Source organism: Gorilla gorilla, chromosome 7 (genome assembly GCF_029281585.2).
Source record: "Gorilla gorilla gorilla isolate KB3781 chromosome 7, NHGRI_mGorGor1-v2.1_pri, whole genome shotgun sequence".
Classification (NCBI taxonomy): domain Eukaryota; kingdom Metazoa; phylum Chordata; class Mammalia; order Primates; family Hominidae; genus Gorilla; species Gorilla gorilla.
In genome coordinates, this window is record NC_073231.2 from 149728906 (window position 1) to 149735870 (window position 6965).

General features: G+C 65.4%; 1 protein-coding gene across 1 annotated transcript in view; it reads right to left on the bottom strand.

Moving 5' to 3' along the window:
- EPPK1 (epiplakin 1) overlaps positions 1-4145 on the bottom strand; it is a 30301-nt gene extending 26156 nt beyond the window's left edge. The window contains exon 1 of the mRNA XM_031014022.3: positions 4113-4145. The gene's annotated coding sequence lies outside the window, so the exon portion shown is untranslated. The remainder of the gene's footprint in view (positions 1-4112) is intronic.
- Between the last annotated feature and the right edge of the window lie 2820 nt (positions 4146-6965).

The following is a 6965-nucleotide window of genomic DNA, read 5'->3' on the forward strand; positions in this document are numbered from 1 at the left end:
GAATGTGACCTTATTTGGAAATAGGATCTTTGCAGATATCACCCAGTTAAGGTGAGATCATACCGGGCTAGGATTGGCTGTTATCCAACATAACTAGTGTCCTTATAAGAAGACACACAGGGAGAGGGCGGCCGTGTGACGACAGAGGCAGAGATTGGATCTACAAGCCAAGGAATTCCCAGGACGTCTGGGGCCCCAGAAGCTGGAAAAGGCAGGCAGGATCCTCCCCTCGAGCTCTGGAGGAAGTGCGGCCCTGCCCACTCCTCGCCTTCCGGCTTCTGGCCTCTAGAGCTGTGAGAGCAATCTCCTGCTCTTTAGGGCCCTGGTCAGTGTTCTGCACCCCTGTGCCCACCCACCCAGGAGCAGGGTCTGCTCCCCGTTTTCTCAGCACTACGGGCCCCAGTCCCTCTCTTGATTCTCCCCCTCATTCCAGCTGGAACCTCCCTCTGCTCAGCAGCCTGTCCATGCCAACCTTTCCCTACCTCCACACGGGGTCTCAGGAGAAGGGTCGGATCCCACGTTTGACCCCCACCCCACCCCACCACTCTTGAGGCAGCCACCATCCCCGGCTGCCCAACTCGACAAATGCATTTTGGAGCTGGCCCCCACCCACCTCCGCCACTTGGGCTATGGGGGCCCCCCTCTCCGGTGACAGGGTTCCGCTCCATTTCACTCACCCATTAACTCTGAGACCTCCTCCTACCTACCCTCAGCTCCCCAAATCTGCAGCAGGAGCCCGGCCTGTCCTGGGTCCCAAAACCATGTGCCCAGCTGCCTCCTGGAGGTCTCACAGGCACCCCATGCTGCTCGTGCTCTGGAACATGCAGAGCCTAACCCTAGAAGGCACTGGGTCCTCCCCATCCCCTCTCCCCATGTCTGGTCTCACGAAGGGCATGCTCCAGGGGCAACTCTGAGGGCTGTCGAGGCTCGCAGATGCCCCTCAGGGCCACCTGTTAAGACTGCAGCCCACCTACCCACCTTGGCAAAACCCTGGCCCTCTCCCTTCCCTTCTGCAGATACTGGTCCTGGGCCTCCTCCAGGCATCCTGCTGCTGACAGGCTGCTCAGAGCCTCAGACACGGAGCTGGGACCAGGAGGGCTCACCATCACCTCACTGGCCGAGTGCAGAGAGCCAGGGCTCCAGGAACAGCATTGCAGCTCAGCTGTCCCGAGGGACCCTGCTCAGGACACAGTGTCAGGTGGCTGGGAAGACGTGGAGGATGCAGAGGACCGTGGAGGATGCAGAGGACCATGGAGTAGGGCTGCTGGTAAACGACCAGCATTGGAGAAAGCTCCCAAGAGGCTGCAGACGTCTGGCCAGCTGGCCGGTGCACCACAGGGATGCCTGGGCGCTTGTCTTCATGGTGCAATGGGCCACGGGCCCGCTGGCCACATCACAGTCTGCCCCAGCCAAAAGCTGCTGGCCTGACGGGATGTAGGAATCACTTCCTGAAGGCACAGCCGGGGTGCCAGCTCCCCAGTGACGCCTTGCAGGCTAGGGCACCATTCTCCAGGAAGTCGGCTATACCGCTCCAAAACGTGGCTTCCCATGTGCGTGTGTCCCAGGAGGTGGGCCACAGGGGTCCAGGAACCAAGGCCTGGCAGCCACAGTGGCCCACCCCCCACCCCCCACTGACCTATGATGGAGCTTGGGCTCCTCAACCCCACAGCTCTGGGGCGGGTGGGCTTAGATGTCCTGGTCCCTGGAGTAGGAACACTTCTGCCAGGGGACACAGCTAGTGTCACCAAGCCAAAGGCTATGCTGCTCCCAGGCTCATCATGTCCCAGGAGCAAGCAGCCAGGAGGAGGCTCCCATCTGGCAGGGGACAGGCCTGAGCACCAGGAGGCGGCGCCACAGGGGCAGACAGGGTGCAGGGACCTGGTGTGCCCTGCCTGGTTCTCATGGTAAATAGAACGTCACCCCCAGCCCTAGAGGGGACCCTCAGGGAAGAGGACCTGGTCACATCTGACAAGCCCTGAGCCAGCAGGCGCGCCCAGGTTGAGGGCATCCAGTCTGGAGGACGGGGAGGCAGCCCCAGGGGCCAGGTCCACCCTGCAAAACTTGTTTCTGGACTTCCCCAGGAAGAGGCCAGGCTCAAGGGCACAGCCTGACCGGGGTGGCTACAGGGCTGTCCAGATCTGCTTCTGGGGGGTACACAGGACGGCAGGACAGGCCAGCTTCTCCTTCGTCCACCCTGCTTCCTCATCCCTTCCCTTCCTGAGGCCATCCTGAGACCACTCCCGGTTACCCCTGCCTCAGACAGACTCTGCTTCTGGGAACCCAGCCTGGGCGCTTTTGTGTCCACCTCTACTGGCACCTGCCTCCCCTAGGGCTGGGCCCTCTCCAGCACGCCTCGTTCCAGGACCCTCCAGGATCTGTGAGCCTAAGGCAGCCACTCACTATGGCATTCAGGCCAGACGAGGGGCTTCTAGGGGGTCAGGGCCCTGCCCTGTCCCCTGACATCCGGCCAGGGATGGCGGTGAGGAAATGAGAGGAGCACCTGATTTCCCAGCAAGGGGGAGGGGCAGTGCGGGCCAGGGTGGGGCAGGGCCAGCGAGGGCGGGGCAGGGCCAGTGAGGGCGGGGACAGCACCTTGGGCGGGCCCCTGACCTGCGCACAGGCCGCCAGCCCAGACAGGCCACATGCTAAGCGGGCCTCGTAAGCTCAGGCAAGTGGCTCAAGTTCCCCAAACAAAGAGGAGATCCAGGGAGGAAGGCTGGAGACAGGGCGCTTGGGAGCAGGGAGTCGGGGGCAGGCGTGCCCTGCGTGTGTGAGTGTGCCTGCCAGTGCATGCCCCGCACCATGCGTGAGATGCAGCCTGTGGCTGGCTGCACCACTCCCTGTCTCTTCCTGACCTTGGGCCTGGTATGAATCCCTCTGGGCCCTGCCCCTTCCCTGGGCCCTGCCCCTTCCCAGGCTTGGCAGGAGGAAGGCCCGGGAGTGGGTGTCTTGACTCCATGTGGGGCCTGGGAGGGCAGCTGGACAGAGGGTCCGGAGCGAGGGGGGGCAGGGGGTGCAGCTTCGAGTGTGGGGACATCTGGAGGAGGTGGCTGCTGCCCAGGTGAGCACATGGTCAGGGTTAGGATGATGGGGTGGGGAGGAGGCCGAGCAGATTTCCCCGGAGCCTGAGGCACAAAGGGCCCCTCCTGTGGATTCCCCACTTCAGGTGGCCCCCAGGCCCCAAGTGGTGGAGGGCCATTCCTGAGGAGGGTGGGTCGGCATCTCTTGGGCGAGGTCACTGTCTGTCACCAGACTGCCCGGCAGGCCCCCACCGCAGCCTGGGACAAAGGTTGGGGAGGCTGCAGCTGCCTGCCTGAGCCAGGTCAGGACAGACCCTGGCAGCTGCCTGGGCCCACACAGGAGGCAGCAGCCTTAGCTTCTGCCCGGCTGTGTGCCCTTGTGGGAAGACCCCACCCACCTGCACCCTGCACCATGATCAGAGATCAGTGGCCCCAATAACAAGCTTGGCACAGGGCAGCGGGGGCGCAGGGCAGGGAAGCAGAGCCCTGGTCCCAAGTGATGAACAGGGCCCTTCCTGCCTCTGCCTCCCACGGGTCTCCAGGCGACCCTGTGACCGCTTACCCGACCCGGAGTGGCCACCCCTGGGACCGCTCACCCAACAGCAGGCAGCTTCCCCGGATCCGTGACGCCTCCCTCCCGGCAATGTTGCCAGGAGTCACCCCTCTCAATTTGTCGGCCTAGTTGCCTCCTGGCCTGGGCGTTCCCCACCCTGCAGAGCGTGCCCCGGGCGGTCCTTGCTGCCGGGAAAACCGCTGGGCCTGCGAGACCCCCGCCCGTGGCCGCCTCTCCCGTGAGGGCTCGGGGCCGGCGCCTCCTCTTCACGGGCGCCCGGGACTCAGGGGCGCTACTTCGGACTCGGAGCTCAAATTGCCCAGGGCGGGAAACCCGCCCGGCCAGAGCCCAAGACCCCGCTGGCCGCCGCGCCCCTACCCTGGCCTCGGCGTGCGGCTCCAGCGGGGATCCGGTTTCCTTCGGCGGCCGCCGCCCCGCCCGGCCCCGCGCCCGCACCCGCACCCGCACCCGCACCCGCCGCACCTGCCCGCAAATGCCCTCACCTGCCGCACCCGCCACACCCGCCGCACCCGCCGCACCTGCCCGCTCGCCGCTCAGCCCGCAGTGTCTCCGCGCGCCCGCTCCGCCCGCATTTCAAGCCCCACAGGCCCCGCCCCCGTCTAGGGCGGCGCCCAGGTCGGGGCCCAGACGCGGGGCGGGGCAGGCAGGTGCCGGAAACCACGCGCGGCCCGGGCCTGGCGCTTGCACCCCGGGCAAGGGGCGGCGGCTGGGCAGCCGGGACCCTCCCCTCGTCCCCAGCAGGTAGTCACCGCGAAGGAACGCAGGGCGGGCGCGGAGGCGTCCTGTGCCCTTCAGAACAGCTTTTCTTTTTGGGAAAGGAGTTTGGAGTGAAACGCGGACCGGCCGGAGCAGCGGTTTCTATCCCCACAAGCCACTAATGCGGTGCGGGCTGGTGTCCCTGTCTCCAGCCCCGACCCCACCTTGTCTGCTCAGCTTCCTGGGGACGCTGCTTCACGTCGTGTGTCTGCTGGGTCCAGGGGTCTTCAGGGCTTTCCTTGGCAGGCCCCCCTGCCCCCATGACGTTGTAGGAGCTGGGATGTCCTGCCTGGGAGCAGTGCCAGGCCTCACGCCCCGGTCTGGCTTCTCCGCCTGGGCTCAGAGAATGTTCCCTGTCACCCTGGGAGTATCTGGTCCCCTCTCTGAAGCCCATCCTGGCACCCACCTTCCAAGGCTGGGGCTTGCCAGAGATGCTGGGCATGGAGGCTCACAGCCTCGGGGGCTGGCCTGGGGGCAGCCTCAGCCTGGCACGGGAACCTTCCATGGATCTTCTGGAGGGCCCTCCCCTTGGCTGCCCCGATATCCCAGGTGGGCAGGGCCACGGAAGGACAGGGCCCAAAGCCCCTCCTCCTCTGTCCCCTAGTCCTGGAGGTCCTGAGGGCTCAGGTGCTCCCCACCCCCCACAAGTGCCCCCTTCTCCCAAGCTCCAGCCCTCACCTCTTCCTGAGTCATTCTTGACCAGAAAATCATCCAGAGCCACCCAGCCACCTCCAACGTACACCATGAGGGTAATTGCAGGCGCCCACGCAGGTGCAGGAGGGAGAGGTTAGGCCTTCAGGGGTTAGGGTGCTTGGGACCACTGCCCTGGCTCTGCTCTCACCCACCCACCAGATTCACACTCACACCTGCTCACCCAGGCTGCCTGGACCCTGTCCACACCTGCCACACTGGCCGCACAGCATGGCTGCTGCCGACTGCAGGGCCCTGACCCCAGAGGAGCTCTGGTGGAACCCGCATTTCCCCAAGGCACTGCCAGGCCAACCGCATCCATCCCCAGCCCTGCTTACCGGATGTCTGGACACTGTCTGTGTGGTCTTGCTGGGAGGCATGGTGGTGCTGGCTGTGGCCTGTGGCCTGGAGCACACCCCAGAGCCACTTCTTCCTGCGGCTGAGCCATTACAGGCAGCGCCCCTGCCAGGCCACAAAACCTGGGTGTATGCCAGCCCCTCGCTACAAGAAGGGGGTGTAAGGCTGGCCAGGCCAAGCCTTCTTGTGTGCCCAGGGACAGGCCACATGCCTGTCTGCTCCTCACCCCTCCGGTATAGGCAGGTGGCACGGAGCTGGCCCTGCTCCGCTGCACCCATTTCTGCCCGTCACCCCTCTGGTATAGGCAGGTGGCACGGAGCTGGCCCTGCTCCGCTGCACCCATTTCTGCCTGTCACCCCTCCGGTATAGGCAGGTGGCACGGAGCTGGCCCTGCTCTGCTGCACCCATTTCTGCCCGTCACTCCCCTGGTATAGGCAGGTGGCATGGAGCTGGCCCTGCTCTGCTGCACCCACTGGCACCTGTCCCCTGGCTCCTCTCCCTCGGCTTTGTCTTCCTGTGACTCCAGATCCCCTGCCCTGTGGTGGCCCCCAGCCCAGTGACCTCTGGGGACACCTCTGGGGGCAGACTTGGGTGCCTGCCCTACTCCCCAGGTCCCTGGGCCACTCCCAGTCAGGGCTTCTGGGAGCCACCACCTCCCCAGGGGCTCCAGTCCAGTGCTTCAGCCCAGCAGTCCCCGGAGCCACAGGCCACTCCTCCAGCCACCAGGCCTGGGCCTATACCACCTACACAGCAAGGAAGGGCATCAGGGAGGGTGTCAGGAGGTGAGCGAGAGGGCTCCCATGCCCAGTACTGCCCACGGCTCTACCCACCTCCACCTGGCACTGGCACCTAGCTTCCCCCTGCAGGTCAGGGAGGCTCTCAGAGGACCTGGTCCAAGGAGGGAGGTCCCAGAGCCCCAAGACCAGTGCCCACGCTGCCCCTGGGCTGCTCCATGGAGTCACCGTGCTGGTTGGAGCCTCTGGCCAGGATCCCCATTGGTCCCTTGGAGCCTGGCATGGCCCAGCCCAAAGGGGAGTGCCCGCCATTGCTCCATAAAGCATCTGGGAGTAGGGTGTCCCCTCCGGGGCACATGGCCCAGAGAGGAGACAGGGCAGATGCAGGCAGGATGGAGGGCCCGGCGGGAGCGGGTGGGACAGAGCTGAGCAGCAGGCTGACCTCTCCACCAAGGGCCTGGACATAGCAGCTGGCAGCTCCAACCGCAGGCCCAGGTACAGGGGGCGGGCAGCCTTGGGGGTGGGCCTTCATCTCAGGCTGGGTGCCCTCACAGCAAAGACATGGGCTACTCTCCCAGTGGCTCTCAGGGGACACCTGCCATCAGGGGAGCCCAGTGACAAACCTGCCTCCGGGGGCAGGGAAGGGCTGAGGTGGGGGTTGGAGCCCTGCTTCCTCTGTCCCCCTCAGAACCGCCCCCCACATCCCAAATTCTCTTTCTCCACACCCTCCTCGCTGTGCGTCTCACTGATCCCCCATCCCCAGTCAGCCAGGGTGATGACACGGGCTGGCCCAGCTTCTCCTGCCCAGGCCTCGGAAGCCGGCCGGCACAAGGA